This window comes from Sus scrofa, chromosome 6, assembly GCF_000003025.6.
Source record: "Sus scrofa isolate TJ Tabasco breed Duroc chromosome 6, Sscrofa11.1, whole genome shotgun sequence".
Taxonomy (NCBI): Eukaryota; Metazoa; Chordata; class Mammalia; order Artiodactyla; family Suidae; genus Sus; species Sus scrofa.
Genome location: NC_010448.4, coordinates 50,721,605 through 50,738,670, shown reverse-complemented (window position 1 = coordinate 50,738,670; position 17,066 = coordinate 50,721,605). Strand labels below are relative to the sequence as shown.

The window sequence follows — 17,066 nt, the reverse complement described above, 5'->3', positions numbered from 1 at the left end:
ACATCTGTGCCACGTGGGATCCAAGCCACATCTGTGACCTACACCACAGCTCCCGGCAATGCTGGATCTTTAATCCACTGAGTGAGTCCAGGAATCAAATAGCATCATGGAGGCTACTTGGATTCGTTGACTCCTTAGATTTTTAAAAGCAACTGAAACCATATAATCATCTCCCAGAGACTCACTAGGTTCAGAAGACCACAGATAATGGTAGCTATAAGTTTTAGCCATGGGCAGTACAGAAACTATTCATTTTTGTTCATCTGTATGGTGGAATTGATGTATTAAAAGGAGAAGGTGGGGGAGAAAAGAATACTTTAAAATATCCTTTGCCCTTTTAATAGCTCACTGCCTTTCTCATGTTGCACACTCGTCTGTGACAAATGAAGGACAACTCCAGGCTGTAATCCAGGGAGGATATACGATGTGCCAGGCACTCTTTCGAGTCCTTCCCATATCATATCTCCTTTAATCTTCACAAAACTTTTAAGCACTTTTCATATCCTATCTCTTTTAATTTTCACAAAAATTGTATTAATATTGTGGTTACCTGATGTAAGAAGACTGAGGCACAGAGAAGTTAAGTAACCGGCCCAATGTCACCTTTCACAGAGCGCCAAAGTGAGCTTTCAAACCCAGCTGCTGAGGGGTGATCCTGGCTCTGCCCCTTGTTAACTGTGCCACCAGGGCATTTGTTCAATTATTTGTGACTGTTTCTTCTTTTTTTTTTGGCCATGCCCGCAGCATGCAGAAGTTCCCAGACTAGGGATTGAACCTGAACCACAGTAGCAACCAGAGCCACAGCAGTGACACCACTAGATCCTTCACCCACTGAGCCATGGGGGAACTCCTGTTTCTTCATTACAAAAATGAGAATAATAGGAATTCTCTTGTGCTCCAGGGGTTAAGGATCCGGCGTTGTCCCTGCAGCAGCTCGGGCATGGCTACTGTGGCATGCAATGGATCCCTGGCCCCGGAACTTCTACGTGCTGTGGGGAGGGCCCCCAAAAATGAGAATAATAATAATAGCACTGTCACAAAAGATAAATGAGTGGGTGCACAGAGAACATTGGAAATTCGCTGAGTCACAAGAGGTACCCAGCAAATGTTAGCTTTTTTTTTTTAGAGAAGCGCCTGTCCGCTCGCTGCCCATGCAGCGCTACTGTTAGCTGTGCTGATCATCCCTGTCATGATCCCTGTGTGATACACAAAAAATTGAACATTAACATCAATTTGAAAACACATTGATGGTTATCAAAGGGGAAAGGAGGGGAGGGATATTTGAGGAGGTTGAATTAACATATATACCCTACTTTGTATGCAACAGATATACAACAAGGACTTACTGTCTAGCACAGGGAACTATATCTTGTAATAACCTATAGGGGAAAAGAATCGGAAAAAGAATCTATCTATCCATAACTGAATCGCTTTGCTGTACACCTAAAACTAGGACCATGTGTAAATCAACTATACTTCAATTTTTAAAAAAACGGATTTGTTTCTAACGAAATTGGTTTTAGAGTGTGATATTAAGCGTGATGGTAACCAACTTTCAAACCCTCTGAACAGGGTGGCGGAGTCTCCAGCTCACCAAAAGGATGTGAGGGACCAGACAAGGCCTGTGGTTACCAACTGTTTCTATTTTGTTTTCTAATTCCAGGCTGTGGCGCCCCGTGGGGCAGCTACATGAATTACACTTACTCACTGAATTCCTCTGCTCTGCCAACCACGTGCTGGGCACTCCGAGAAGAATACGACAAGGTCCATGGAACACAGATCGATGTGGCCGGACAGGAGAGAGAGATGAAACGAAGAGTCATCACCAATGTCAAGGGCAATGCCAAGGGGGCAAACGAAATTTATTTTTCCTTCCCTAACTGCCACCCTTTCTAACTTTCTCATATAAGTCACATTCTCCTAGTTGCCAAGTGCGAAAATCTTATAGTTAATATTTGTTAGGGGCTAAATTGTGACTCCCAGCCCCCAACTCACAGTCCTCATCCAGAGGACCTCTGAATGTAATTGTCTTTGGAGACAGGGCATTGAAAAAGGTGATTGAGTACAAAGCAGACCATTAGGGTGAGCCCTCAATCAATCTGACTGGTGTCCTTCTAAGAGGAAATCTGGACCCACAAAGGAAAGACTGTGCGAGGACACAGCAGGAAGGCAGCCATCTGAACACCAAGGAGGAAGATCTCAGAAACAACCAAATCTGCTGACACCTTGATCTTGGACTCCTAGCTCCAGAACCACGAGAAAATAAATTTCTGTTGCTTAAGCCATGCAGTCTGTGATATTTTGTTCCAGCAGACTTAGCAAATTAATACAATCTCCCCTCCCTTGGTCTTTGTATATAAAGCACTTATAATAATGTTTCAGTCCTACTTACTCAACATCTGGGTTTGCTTTAAAATACTCAGTGGGAGGGAGTTCCCGTCGTGGTGCAGTGGTTAACGAATCCGACTAGGAACCATGAGGTGGCAGGTTTGATCCCTGGCCTTGCTCAGTGGGTTAAGGACCCAGTGTTGCCGTGAGCTGTGGTGTAGGTTGCAGACACAGCTCGGATCCCGCGTTGCTGTGGCTCTGGCGTAGGCTGGTGGCTACAGCTCCCATGAGACCCCTAGCATGGGAACCTTCATATGCCTCAGGTGTGGCTCTAGAAAAGATGCAAAGACAAAAAAAAAATAAAAATAAAAAATAAAAATAAAATAAAATACTCAGTGGGATAACAGGTGTGCATGGGGAGAGGGAGAAGCAAGATTAGTAAGAACTGGACCTGGGTGATTTTTACATAAAAGTTCCTTATGTTACACTCTGGGCTGTCTGGAAATTTCCAGAATTGAGTTAGAGATATGGGGAGTTCTTGTTGTGGCTCAGTGGTGACAAACCCCAGTAGTATCCATGAAGATGTGGGTTCGATTCCTGCCCTTGCTCAGTGGGTTAAGTATTTGACGTTGCTATGAGCTGTGGTGTAGGTTGCAGACAAGGCTTGGATCCCACATTGCTGTGGCTGTAGTGTAGGCCAGCAGCTGTAGTTCTGGTGTGACATTTGACCCCTAGCCTGGGAACTTCCATATGCCACACTTGCAGCCCTAAAATAAGAAAGAAAAAAAAAAAAAAGAGTTAAGGATATGAAGGAGTTCCTGCTGTGGCTCAGCAGGTTAAGGATCCACCCTTGTCTGTGAGGATGCAGGTCTCACTCAGTGGGTTAAGGATCTAGCATTGCCGCAAGCCGCTGCATAGGTCACAGGTGTGGCTCAGATGCGGTGTTGCTGCGGCTGTGGCTTGGTTGAAACTGCCTCTGATTCAGCCCCTAGCCCAGGAACTTTCATCTACCTCAGGTGCGGCTGTAAAAAGAAAAAGAGTTAAGGATATGAATAGTCTGACAACGATTTTGTAAAACATAGATAAACACACACTGAAAAACTGCGAAACAGAAATGTGCTGAAATGTTAATGATCATCTATATCTTATATGTCTATGTCCTGCCATACATCCTATATATTACAACACATGCATCTATATGTGATTCTTAACGTTTTTCGTTATGTCGTATCTCTACATTTTCCAAATTCTCTGCAATAAATGTGCATTTCTTCTATAATCAGAATATGAACTATAAATATTATTTAAAATAAGATTAATAAGAATACTTTCAAAATGTTATAAAGATACCCAAACTCACTAACCCTGCTTTCAAATCCACTCAATAACCTTGCTTTCAAATCCTCTGAAATAAAATTCTTTTTTTTTGTGTTTAGCTATTTATTGGGCCGCTCCCCGCGGCATATGGAGGTTCCCAGGCTAGGGGTTGAATCGGAGCTGTAGCCACCGGCCTACGCCAGAGCCACAGCAACCCAGAATCCGAGCACTTCTGCAACCTACACCACAGCTTACCGCAACGCCGGATTGTTAACCCACTGAGCCAGGCCAGGGACCGAACCCGCAACCTCATGGTTTCTAGTCGGATTCGATAACCACTGCGCCATGATGGGAACTCCTAAAATTCTAACCTATGTTCACAACTTGATCCCAAATGTCTCCTCTGTAGCCAGTTTCCTATGGTTGAATATTTTGATAGATTGTTTTTCTATTTTTTTTTCCTAAGTCCAATTATGGGATTCTAAACCAGGGAACCAAGATACCCAACGATATCAAAAACAAAAACAAACAAACAAAAAAAACAAGCTCTAAACTCAAATCCCACTGGTCTTAAATAACTTATGCTGTCTTCATTTCCTCACCTGTTAAACAGAAGTAACAATTACAGTATCCACTTCATATGGCCTTGTGAAGGTTTAATGTGCTAACTTTTATTTATAAGTTCTTAGGACTCGATGTTTAAATATGATGACTATTGCTCAGCCCTTGTATATGATCTACATATTTTCACTGCTATGTAACAGTAACTGAGCACTTCTGTAGCAGAAACATTTACTAATGAATAAAACACCTCTTACCACTAGGAACAGAAAAGGAAAATGCTAAGTCCTGACGCGGTGGGGCTCTGCTGCCAGGAGCTCTGGGCTCATTCCCCTCCCCAGTCTACAGCCCCTCTCCACTTTCAGAAGTCAGGGCAGGGGAAGGAAAGGAGGCTGGGAGATAACCACGACTTGTCTGTGGTCCTGGAAAAACCACAGAGAGTATCTGTGGGTGACACACTCTTTCTTTAAAAACGGGTCAGAAGTCGTACAGGCACAGCCTCCTTTCCTGCAGGGATGAGAAAGAGCCAGTGGCACATCGAGGAGCTGCCTTCCACCCAAAGGGATGCTTTTCTGACTATAACAACATTAACAGCTAACACCCTGCCACACGCCTGGTGTGTTTCAAATATTTAACTTGCTTAAGGTAGGTATTTGTAATATCCCTTATTACTGAAAACAGAAGTACAGAAAGATTAAATTCTCATCCGGTGTTATCTCGTTTGGAAGTAACAGCGTGTGGAAGGTGTTGGGGAAGGCGGGCTGGACAGCAAAATGCCCGGGGGACCGTCAAACTCTGCTGATTTTGGTCCGCCTACAACCCGAGGACTAGAGAACCGCCCCAAACACAGAGAAACTGACGAGGGGAAGTCAAGCGGCCACCCCTGCCCCTCCACCCCGCCGTCCGCCAGTGGCGAGGCTTTTCAGCCCTGTGACCAAGGACCAGGCCCGGGTGAAGCCAGGACCAGGTCAGAAAAGTTAAAAGAGGTCGCGAGATCCCAGAGATCACTCACCTCCCGGCGAGAATCGAAGGCCGCAATCTCAATCTCCTGAAGCGGAAATACCTCCGACTTCGCGGAGCCCCTGGACTACATTTCCCAGTATTCCCGAGAGGAACAAGAGCCGCTGCCCCGCCCCCTGGGCGGAAGTACCCGCTCCAACCTTAACGGCCTAAATCGAATTTCCCAGAATCCACGAAAGGAGCAAGACTTGTATTTTTCTCCCACAGTCGGAGTGCCTCCAAACACACAAAGCACTGGAAGATATAATTTCCTGTTTCCCAAAGGAGCAAATAACATGTCTGTGCTCTCCCGGAGCTGAAGCGTCCCAATCACAGGAAGCTTCCAGACTACGCATCCCAGAATCCTCTGTAGGGCCGAGCTTCCCGCCTGTCAACAGTTTTACTTTAGAATTAGCAGGTGGAGTCTAAATAAGCCATCCGGGACTTGTAAAACTTGGCTTGCCTTTTCTTTTTCTCACTGTTCTGTGACAAATTGGAAATATGAATGGAAAAATAAACAGAAAATAATTTTAAAGTCGTGCTATGTGTGAGATAAAAATAGAGATCGGAAAAAGGAAGGGCTGAGCAGTAATGAAATCTTTGCTACCTGCACCTGGATTCACCCTTGATCAAAAACTCAAAGAAAAGATGCAGCCATAAAAATGCGACGTGAAACAGAAGCAGCAAAATTCCCCGCTTTTCCTTTGCTTTGGTTTTCTTGCATTGTTAGGGAATTGGAGAAAATATTACAATATAGGGTGGGGTTCACCGCATATAATTATCTTTAAGAATTATTCTTTGAGTTCCAATTAAGAAATCCTATCACATAATTTTGGTCTTTTAAACTTTAAAAAATATAATTGACATTGTGTAAGTTTAAGGTATACACATGATCTGATACATATATTTCTTGCAGCATGATTACCACCTTAGTGGTCGCTAACACTTCTATTACTTCATCCAATTTTCTTGTCTTTTTAGTGTCCTTTCAGTGCGAGTAAAATTAAGATTTAGTCCCTTAGCAAGTATGAAGTTTATAATATAGTGCTGTTGACTATAACCACTATGCTGTGCATTAGCTCTCCAGGTTTTATTTATCTACTAGGTCCAAATTTGTATCCTTAAAAAACATAGCCCCAATATCCACACCCTCCAGCCTGTGATGGCCATCATTTCTACTATTTTTATGAATATGCCTTTAAGATTCCACGTATGAGTAATATACAATAACTTATCTTTGTCTGATTTATCTCTTAGCATAATGCCCTCAAGTTCCACCCATGTTGTTGCAAATGGCAGCATGACCTTCTTTCTCATGGCTCAATAATATTCCATTGTGTAAATGCCCCAACTTCCTTATCTATTCATCAGCTGATGAAGGCTTAGGTTGTTTCTCTTTCTTGGGTTGTTTCCATATTGTGAACAATGCTGAAATAAATGTTGCGCATATACCTCTTCAGATTCCTATTTTTATTTACCTTGGATATATACCCAGAGGTAGATTTGCAGCATCATATGAGAATTCTATTTTTAATTTTTTGAGGAACCTCTATACGGATACATCAATTTACATTCCCACCAATGGTGCACAAGTGTTCCCCTATCTCCACATACTCACCAACACTTGTTATCTCTTGTCATTATCATATTCTCTTTCTTTCCCCCTCTTCTTCTCGATCTTGCCCGTGACATGCAGAAACGCCCAGGCCAGGGAACATGAGCCACAGCAGTAACACCACCAAACCCTTTACCATTAGGAAACCCCATCTCTTAGCTTCTTGATGACAGCCATTCTAACATGTGTGAAGTGACATCTCATTGAGGTTTTTATTTACTTTTCCCTGATGATTAGTAATGCTGAGCATCTTTTATGTACCTGGTAACTATTTGGATGTGTTCTTTAGAAAGGTGTCAGTTCTTCTGCCCATTTTTAAATTGGATTATTTGGAGTTTTTTGTAATCGAGTTGTATGACTTCTTTATATATTTTGGATACTAACCCATTGTGGTTTGAATATATTTCCTCCCATTCTGTAAGTTGACTTTTCATTTTAAAAATTATTTCTTTTGCTGTGCAGAAGCTTTTTGGTTTGATGTAGTCCCACTTGTTGACTTTTGCTTTTCTTGCTTGTGCTTTTGATGTCATACACAACAAATCATTGCCTGGTTCAATATCAGAGTTTCTCCCTGTGTTTTTTTCTAGTTTTATGGCATCAGGTCTTATGTTTAAGTCTCAAATCCATTCCAAGACAATTTTTGTGATTTAAAATAGAGGTCAAATTTCATTTTTCTGCATGTGGTTATCCAGTTTACCCAACACATTTTTTTTTTTTCTTTTAGGAATGCTGGAGGCATGTGGAGGTTCCCAGGCTAGGGTTCAAATCAAAGCTGTAGCCACCAGCCTACGCCAGAGCCACAGAAACACAGGATCTGAGCTGCTTATGCAACCTACACCACAGCTCACGGCAACACTGGATACTTAACCCACTGAGCAAGGCCAGGGATCAAACCCGAGTCTTCATGGACGCTAGTCGGGTTCATTACCACTGAGCCACGGCGGACACTCCTATCCAACACTATTTTTTTGAAGAGGCTATACTTTCCTAATTAAGTGTTTCTGACTCTCTTGTCAAATATTGACCACATACAGGGGCTTATTTCTGGACTCTCAATTCTGTTCCATTGGTATATGCGTCTAATTTTATGTCAGCATTTTTTTTTTTTTGTCTTTTTGCCATTTCTTGGGCCACTCCCACGGCATATGGAGGTTCACAGGCTAGGGGTTGAATTGGAGCTATAGCTGCTGGCCTATGCCAGAGCCACAGCAACACGGGATCCAAGCCGTGTCTGCGACCTACTACACCATAGCTCACGGCAACGCCGGATCCTTAACCCACTGAGAAAGGTCAGGGATCGAACCTGCCAACTCATGGTTCCTAGTTGGATTCGTTAACCACTGCGCCATGATGGGAACTCCTTGTTTTGTTATATCTTTGTAGTATAGTTTGAAATTAGGAAGAGGGATGCCTCAGGCTTTGTTCTTTCTCCTGATTGCCTTGGCTATTAGTGGTCTTTTGTGGTTCCATATGACGTATGATTGTTTCTTTCTGTGAAACATGCTGTTGGAATTTTGATTTTACATTGATTCTACAAATGGCTTTGGGTAGTAGGAACATTTTAACAATATTAATTCTTCTTATCCATGTACATGGGATAATTTTTATGTTCATCTGTGCCTTTAATTTCTTTCACCAAAGTCTTAAGAGTTTTCAATATACAAGTCTTTCATCTCCTTATTTAAATTTACTGTTTAATTTTTAAAATTTTATTATTTTGATGTCAATAGAATTGTTTTCTTTTAAAGATATTTTGTCATTAATGTATAAAAAGCAACAGATTTTTATGTTAATTTTTATTGTTCAACTTCTCTGAATTCATTGATTAGTTTAACCATTTTGGAGTGGAGTCTCTAAGACATTATATCTATTGTCTTTCCAAAGGAAGACAATTTTATTTCTCCCTCTTCGATTTGGATGCCTTCTATTTCTTTATATTTTCTGATTGCTCTGCTAGGACTTGTATTATTATGCTGAATAGGCATATTGAGAGTAGGTTGAGAGTGGGCATCCTTGTTTTGTTCCTGATCTTAGAGGCAAAAGCGTTCTGATGTTAGCACTGGGTTTGACGTACATGGCCCTCAAACTTAAGTAAATATTTGACTTGAATTGCTTGGTAAAAGTATGTTTGCATGGTAAATGTTAACAAAGTTAGTTTCATAAGAACATGCTAGCCTCTTTTCCAAGATTGCAATACCAAAATCATGTAAGATTTACAAGTGCTCCAGACAATATTTAGTGTTGTCAGTCTTTATAACTTTAGCCATTCTGGCAGGTGTGTAAAGATATCTCATTGCAGTTTTAGTTTGGATTTCCCTAATGATTGATGATTAACGATTAATACCCTTTAATGTTGTCTACTGGCCACTTGAATATCTTTTTTGTTGTTGTTGTTGTTGCTATTTCTTGGGCCGCTCAAGCGGCATATGCCAGAGCCACAGCAACGCGGGATCTGAGCCGCGTCTGCAACCTACACGACAGCTCACGGCAATGCCTGATCATTAACCCACTGAGCAAGGGCAGGGACCGAACCCGCAACCTCATGGTTCCTAGTCAGATTTGTTAACCACTGCGCCACGATGGGAACTCCCTTGAATATCTTTTTGGTGAACTCTCTATTGAAGTAACTCCATTTTTAGTAGGTTATTTATATCTTTATTGAGTTATAAGAGTTCTTTCTGTATTCCGATTACAATACTTTTATGGGATATAGGTTTTGCTAATGTTTACAAGTCAGTGGCTTGCCTTTTTATCTTTTAAAACACAGATTCTTTGGGGAGTTGTCTTGTATCAGAGCAGGCTAAGGATATGATGTTGTCACTGCAGTGGCTTGGGTCACCTGGCTCTGCAACTTCTATCTGCTACAGGTGCAGCCAAAAAAACAAAAACAAAAACAAAAAAACAGGTTCTTCTGCAGAGCAAATATTTATAATCTGATGAAGTACAATTTGTTAGTGTTTTTTTATTTAGGGGTCACATTTTTAGTGGGTCAATTCCAGAGTCTCTCTTCTGTTCTGTTTATCTACATGTCTATTTTAACACAAATACCACACTGTCTTGTTGAATGTATTGTTATAATTCTTGAAGTTAGTGTGAATACTACAAATTTCTTCCTTTTCAAAATTGTTTTGGCTATCAAAATCCTTTGCATTTCCAAGTATTTTTAGAATTACCATATTAAGAAATACTTTAAAAGCCTTCAGAAAGTTTGATAGGAATGTATTGAGACTAGCTAATTTGGGGGGGAATGGCTTCTGAACAATATAAATCCTTATGAACATGACTTTTCTCCATTTATCTTTTTCTGTAATGTATATTTTTCAGAGTACAGGCCTTGCACATGTTTTGTTGTATTTATAACAGTATTTTGTATACCTATGTCTACTGTAAATAGTATTTTTATTCCAATTTCAAATTGAATAAATACTACTAGTACATAGAAATACAATTAAATTTTGTATATTGACCTGGTATCTGATATATAGCCTTGCTAAATAATTTAAAAATTCTAATAGTGTTTTTCAGATTTTATTAAATATATAAATATTGCATATTTCTTTAAATTTATTATATTTGTTAAATATTTAATATTTATTGATTTTATTAAATATTATTTTAGTAAATATTTTATTGTAATATTAAACATTATAAGTATTAGTAATTAGTATTAGCATTTATAAATTATATGTATTTTCTAGGTAATCTTTATCAAACACTGAAGACATCTGGGCCTAGAGGTTTGTTGCAAGAACTAAGATTTTAATTACAAGTTCAATTTCTTTAATAAATATTCAGCTATATAAGTTATCTATTCCTTTTTTGAATACTTGGTTTCTTTTTAAGGAATCAGTCCATTTTAACTGAGTTGTCAGATTATATATTACCATGAAGTTTTACATAATATTTCCTTACGATTCTTTCAATATCTGTTCAATCTGTACTGATGTCATTTCTGCCAGTCTTTTTTTTTTTTTTTTTTTTTTTTTTGCTTTTCAGAGCCACACCTGTGGCATAGGGATTGAGTTGGAGCTACAGCTGCCAGCCTATGCCACAGCAACAGCAATGCAGGATCTGAGCCGTATCTGTGACTTATACAACTCACCGCAACGCTGGATCCTTAACTCACTGAGCAAAGCCAGGGATCAAACCCTTGTCCTCATGGGTACTAGTTAGGTTTGTTAGTGCTGAGCCACAACAGGAACTCCATCCTTTTTTTTTTTTTAAGGGCTGCACCAGTAGCACATGGATATTCCCAGGCTAGGAGTCCAATTGGAGCTACAGCTGCCAGCCTATGCCACAGCCGCGCAGGATCTGAGCCATATCTGTGACCTACATACACCACAGCTCACGGCAACGGTGGATCCTCAACCCACTGAGTGAGGCCAGGGATCAAACTCGCAACCTCATGGCCTCTAGTTGGATTCATTTCCTTTGCACCACAATGGGAACTCCTGTTTGTTTTTTTTTTTTAGGAACTCTATCTTGATATTGGTAATTTATGTCTTTTCCTTTTTTTCCTGTCCCAGTTTGTTGATTAGTTTATCAATTAACTGATCTTATCAAAGAACCAGGTTTTGGTTTCATCGATTCTATCTTCTTTTTTATATTTAATGAATTTCTTTTAAAAAAACAGCTTGATTATATTAACATACCATACCATACACCCACTTAAAGTGGACAATAGTTTTTAATATATCCACAGAACTGTGCATCCACAATCTAACTGTGAAATTTTCATCTTCCTCAAAGTCCCAAACTCATTAGTTATATTCCCACCCCGCCCAACCACAGTCCCAAGCAATCAATATTCTATCTAGCTCTATGGATTTACATATTCTAGATATTTCATATAAATGGAATCATATAACATGTGATTTTTTTGTGACTGGCTTCTTTCACCCAGCATAATGTTTTCAAGTTTTGTCCATGTTATGGCATGTATCAGTATTTCATTTCTTTTTTAGCATTGAATAATATTCCATTGTATAGATACGTAACTTCATTTGATGCATATTTGGTTTGTCTCCACTTTTTGGCTATTATAAATACTGATGTCCTGAACATTTGTGTCCAGAAGCCTCAGTATCAAACTCAATGGCAGGTAGTGCAGGTACCTTATAATGCAGTATTCCCAATTCTTCCCTCTCACTCTTATAACAATATTGTCATTCATTTCATTTATTGGTATGTTATAATCACACTGTTATTATTACTTTGAATAAAGTTATATATTAGATAAATTGGAGTAAGAAAATAAAAGATTTTAGTTTATCTTCATTTATTCCTTCTTTTCTTCATAGAGATTAGAATTTGTCACCTATTTTTCTTTTTTTTCTTTTTGTCTTTTTTGTTGTTGTTGCTATTTCTTGGGCCGCTCCCACGGCATATGGAGGTTCCCAGGCTAGGGGTCCAATCGGAGCTGTAGCCACCGGCCTACGCCAGAGCCACAGCAATGCGGGATCCGAGCCGCATCTGCAACCTACACCACAGCTCACGGCAACGCCGGATCCTTAACCCACTGAGCAAGGGCAGGGACCGAACCCGCAACCTCATGGTTCCTAGTCGGATTCGTTAACCACTGCGCCACGACGGGAACTCCGTCACCTATATTATTTATCTATAAATGACTTTTAATATTTCTTGCAAGGTAGATTTCCTGACAACAAAGTCTCTTCATTTTTGCTTATTTGAGGAAGTCTGAGGAAGTCACCTTCATTTTCGAAGGATAATTTCACTGGATATAGGATTCTAGGTTTGTAATTTTTTCCTTCAACACTTAAATATTTCACTCCATTTTCTTCTTGCATGTTTTCTGAAGCCTGATTTAACTTTTATCCTTGCATCTCCATAGGTCAGTTGCTATTCACACCCTCTAGCTCCTTTTTCAAAGTTCTCTCTTTCTTTGGTTTCCTGAAGTTTGAATATGATATGCCTAGGTGTCGTATTTGACATTTATCCTAAGCTTTCTGGATCTGTAGTTTTGTGTCTGTCATTAATTGTGGAAAATTCCTAGGCAGTAGTAATTAATTTTTTTCTCTTTCTTCTTCTCCTCCCTATAATCTTATTTACATATGTTACACTTTTTATATTTATCCCCAAGTTTTTAAAATATTGTTCCACTTATCTTTTTTTTTTTTTTTTTTTTTTTTTTTTGTCTTTTTGCTATTTCTTTGGGCCGCTCCCGCGGCACATGGAGGTTCCCAGGCTAGGGGTCCAATCGGAGCTGCAGCCACCGGCCTACGCCAGAGCCACAGCAACGCGGGATCCGAGCCGCATCTGCAACCTACACCACAGCTCACGGCAATGCCTGATCATTAACCCACTGAGCAAGGGCAGGGACCGAACCCGCAACCTTACGATTCCTAGTCGGATTTGTTAACCACTGCGCCACAATGGGAACTCCTCCACTTATCTTTTTGTCATTGTTTTTCTCTGGATTTCAGTTTACAAAGTTACTACTGACATACCTTGAAGCTCAGGGATTCTTTCCTTGGCCATGTCCAGTCCATTGGTGATCCCATCAATGGCATTCTTTACTTCCATCACAGTGTTTTTCATTTCAGGCATTTGTTTTCATTATTATTTTTCCGAACTGTGGTAAAATGCACATTACATACAACTTATTTATTTATTTATTTATTTGTTTATTTATACTGCACCTGTGGCATATGGAAGATCCAGGTCTAAGGATTCAATCTGAGTCACTGCTGGACCTATGCCACAGGTGTGGCAATACCAGGTCCTTAACCCACTGTGCCACAGCAGGGACTCCAAAATTCACCGTTTTAAGTGTACAGTTCAGTGATGTTAAGTATATTCACACTGCTGTACAACCAGTATCACCATCCATCTCCAGAACTCTTTTCATCTTACAAAACTGAGAATATGCCCATCAAATAATAACCTCTCATTCCTCCTTCCCATAGACCTGGCAACCACCACTCAACTTTGTGTCTCTATAAATCTGACTACTTGAGGTACCTCATATGAGTGGATTTATACAGTATTTACCTTTTGTGATGGAATTATTTCACTTAGTCTTATGTCCTCTAGATTCATCCATGTTATAGCAGGTGTCAGAATTTCCTCTTTTTAAGGCTAAATAATAAAGTCCACCATATGCATAGGTACCATTTTGCTTTTCTCTTCATCTACCAATGGACACTTGGGTTGCTTCCACTATGTTACTATTGTAAATAATGTGGCTATGAATATGGATGTCTACCATTTCCCTTGGAATCTTTCTTAGAGTTTCCATCTCTCTGCTTATGTTATACAACTGTTTTTCCAAAGTTTTCTTTTTTTTTTTTTTTTTTTTTTTTTTTTTTTGTCTTTTTGCCATTTCTTGGGCTGCTCCTGTGGCATATGGGAGGTTCCCAGGCTAGGGGTCTAATAGGAGCTGTAGCCGCCAGCCTACGCCAGAGCCACAGCAATGCGGGATCCGAGCCGCATCTGTGACCTACACCACAGTTCACGGCAACGCCGGATCATTAACCCACTGAGCAAGGGCAGGGATCGAACCCGCAACCTCATGGTTCCTAGTCGGATTCGTTAACCACTGCACCACACAGGAACTCCCCCAAAGTTTTCTTGAGGAAAGATTCTAAAAGTTGTATATAACCTCTGCCCTAGTAATTCTATTAGGAATTTATTTATAAATACATATATCCTTATTTTTTAGGAGATGCATACTAAAGTATTTAGTTATATATTAGATATATATTTAATATTTAGTATTTTATTTAAAATGGAAAAAAATTTAAAGTCAATGTGAAAATGGGAACACCAAAGATATAACTATTATTACTGACAATGGCCACTCTGCCATTCAAAATTGCTATATTTTAACAGCAGTAAGTCTTACATAGGAAATATAAATCTAATTTTGCATTTCATTGAAATATACATAAAACAATGTATTAATTACCTATAATTTGAAGTTTGGCAGGTAGTTCTCTGATGGACAAATTCAACAGATCTAAACAAGTATTCTCTGAGTCACAGTTTTCTCTCCAGAGACCGAAGTAATAATATTGCTTGATGCAGAAATCAGGACATGACTCTTTAGTCTCTGCCCTAAGCCAAAAAGCTTGTCCAGGTGTAAATCATGTCTGTAGCTAAAGGCTTTCCAAACTTATCCACTAAAAATTCCTTCACGGCACAGAAGAATGGAAGCTTACCTCTGGGTGTCTAAGATGAATACAAAAGTGGCAAACTTTTGCATATAGAACATATGGCTTTGAATTCTTTCTTATTTGAAAAAAAATAAAAGATCATTTGTATTCTCCTTTAAAAGAAAAAAAACCCCGTCGTGGCGCAGTGGTTAACGAATCCGACTAGGAACCATGAGGTTTCGGGTTCGGTCCCTGCCCTTGCTCAGTGGGTTAACGATCTGGCGTTGCCGTGAGCTGTGGTGTAGGTTGCAGATGCGGCTTGGATCCTGCATTGCTGTGGCTCTGGCGTAGGCCGTGGCTACAGCTCCAATTCGACCCCTAGCCCAGGAACCTCCATATGCCACGGGAGCGGCCCAAAGAAATAGCAAAAAGACCAAAAAATAAATAAAAAATAAAATAAAATTCCTATTAAAAAAAAAACACCTATCCGATCAAATATAAAATACACAAATGATGGAGTTCCCATTGCGCCTCAGTGGAAGCAAATCTGACTAGCATCCATGAGGATGTGGGTTCGATCCCTGGCCTCGCTCAGTGGGTCGGGGATCTGGCACTGCCGTGAGCTGTGGTGTAGGTCGCAGACGCGGCTTGGATCCTGTGTTGCTGTGGCTGTGGCATAGAACAGCAGCTGTAGCTCTAATTCAGCCCCTAGCCTGGAAACCTCCATATGCCACACCTGTGGCCCTAAAAAAATAGACCAAAAAAAAAAAATGGTAAAATTGATCTATAACAGAAGTTGCAGTAATGGCTACCTCTGGGGTGGGAAAGTGCCTATGAGTTTGGAACTTCAATACACTGCAGGTGCAAAAAACAAACAAAACAAAACAAAGCAAAGCAAAGCAAAACAAAACAAAAAACACAAATGATTTGCCAGATAAATAGAAATCCTTTTTATCCAAATCTTGAAGTCACTGCTCCAAAAAGATGCAACATTTCTCTCTTTCACTGTTGAGAGGAGTAAAGTGGCTTACAGTCACTCACAAACATATGCAATGATATACTATCACAGGGTTCTATATTCATATAATTAAAATCACACATATTCAGTTCAGAGTCATGCAGTTTCTCAGTCAATAAGCCTGTTCACACAGTGATCCACATTCACAATATCCACAGAAAGCACACATAAGAAAAGCATATCTTCCAAAACCTCACCTTAATTTTAAGTCATACTCACAGATAAAAACATATAATCTCATAACTAAAGTCAGAGTCTCATGGACCTCAAAAATGTATTATTACATAATTCAATAGTCACAAAAACACTCAAACTTTTTACTACCTATTCCCAAAGAGTCTGGGAAAGAAAATTTTATTAGGAGACTAAAACACATATTCAAACTTCATTCCCAAGGTGCCCAGACAGCCAGGGAAAGAACCATTCCACCCCCAGCCCAGGAATTTCCACATGCCTTAGGTGCGACCCTAGAAAGGAAAAAAAAAAAAAAAAAAGACTTTTTTATGGGCCCCTAAAAGTACTGTGGGCCCTAGACATTTTTCCTACTGTGTCTACTGGATGAGTCGGCTTCTCTAATATGCCTTTGGCAAAAGTTTGCCACACCTGGCCTCCAAAGGAGAGAAAGACAAGTGACGGCACAAGAATTTCAGGTGGGGATGGAGGAGTGGGGAGGAAGGGTGCTTAACAAGTTTTATCATATCTCAAAATCTGAAACATTAACCATTTTCATATCCACACTAGGAAACAAACCACAAGCAAAAACACAACCCCATCTACATGGTTACAGACCTATAATGGGTCCCACAATGTCACCGAGAATGAAAACGCCAACACCTACACACGCCCAGGCGTCCTTTCTTTAAACAAATGCACACTTAACGCCAGCTGTGCTCCCGGCGCTACTGCAGGTGCTGATGCTACCTTGGTGGGGAATGAAAGATTCAAGTCCACAGAGCTCATACCCAGGGGACCGCCGCACCCAGGAGCCTGCCGCCTCCTCCTGCACGCAGGTTTGAGACTCTCAAGTTCCTCAGCGCCTGCTCGGCCTCCTACCGCCTGGACTCAGATCCCACTCGCCCTTCCACGCGGGACCACCGGAAACCACCACCCTCCC

At 40.3% G+C, this 17,066-nt stretch overlaps 1 protein-coding gene across 11 annotated transcripts in view; it reads right to left on the bottom strand.

Annotated features, from left to right (window-relative positions):
* ZNF45 (zinc finger protein 45) overlaps nt 1–17,061 on the bottom strand; it is a 38,170-nt gene extending 21,109 nt beyond the window's left edge. Inside the window, exons 1-3 of one of the 11 annotated variants that reach the window (XR_002344677.1) lie at nt 16,915–17,061; nt 13,288–13,412; nt 5,219–5,688 (exon numbers count right to left, since the gene is read on the bottom strand). The gene's annotated coding sequence lies outside the window, so the exon portion shown is untranslated. Of the gene's footprint in view, nt 1–1,704; nt 2,493–5,218; nt 5,907–13,287; nt 13,413–16,914 lie in introns of those variants that run through there. The other 10 variants (XM_021094491.1, XM_021094489.1, XM_021094490.1 and 7 more) reach the window with 10 other exon arrangements.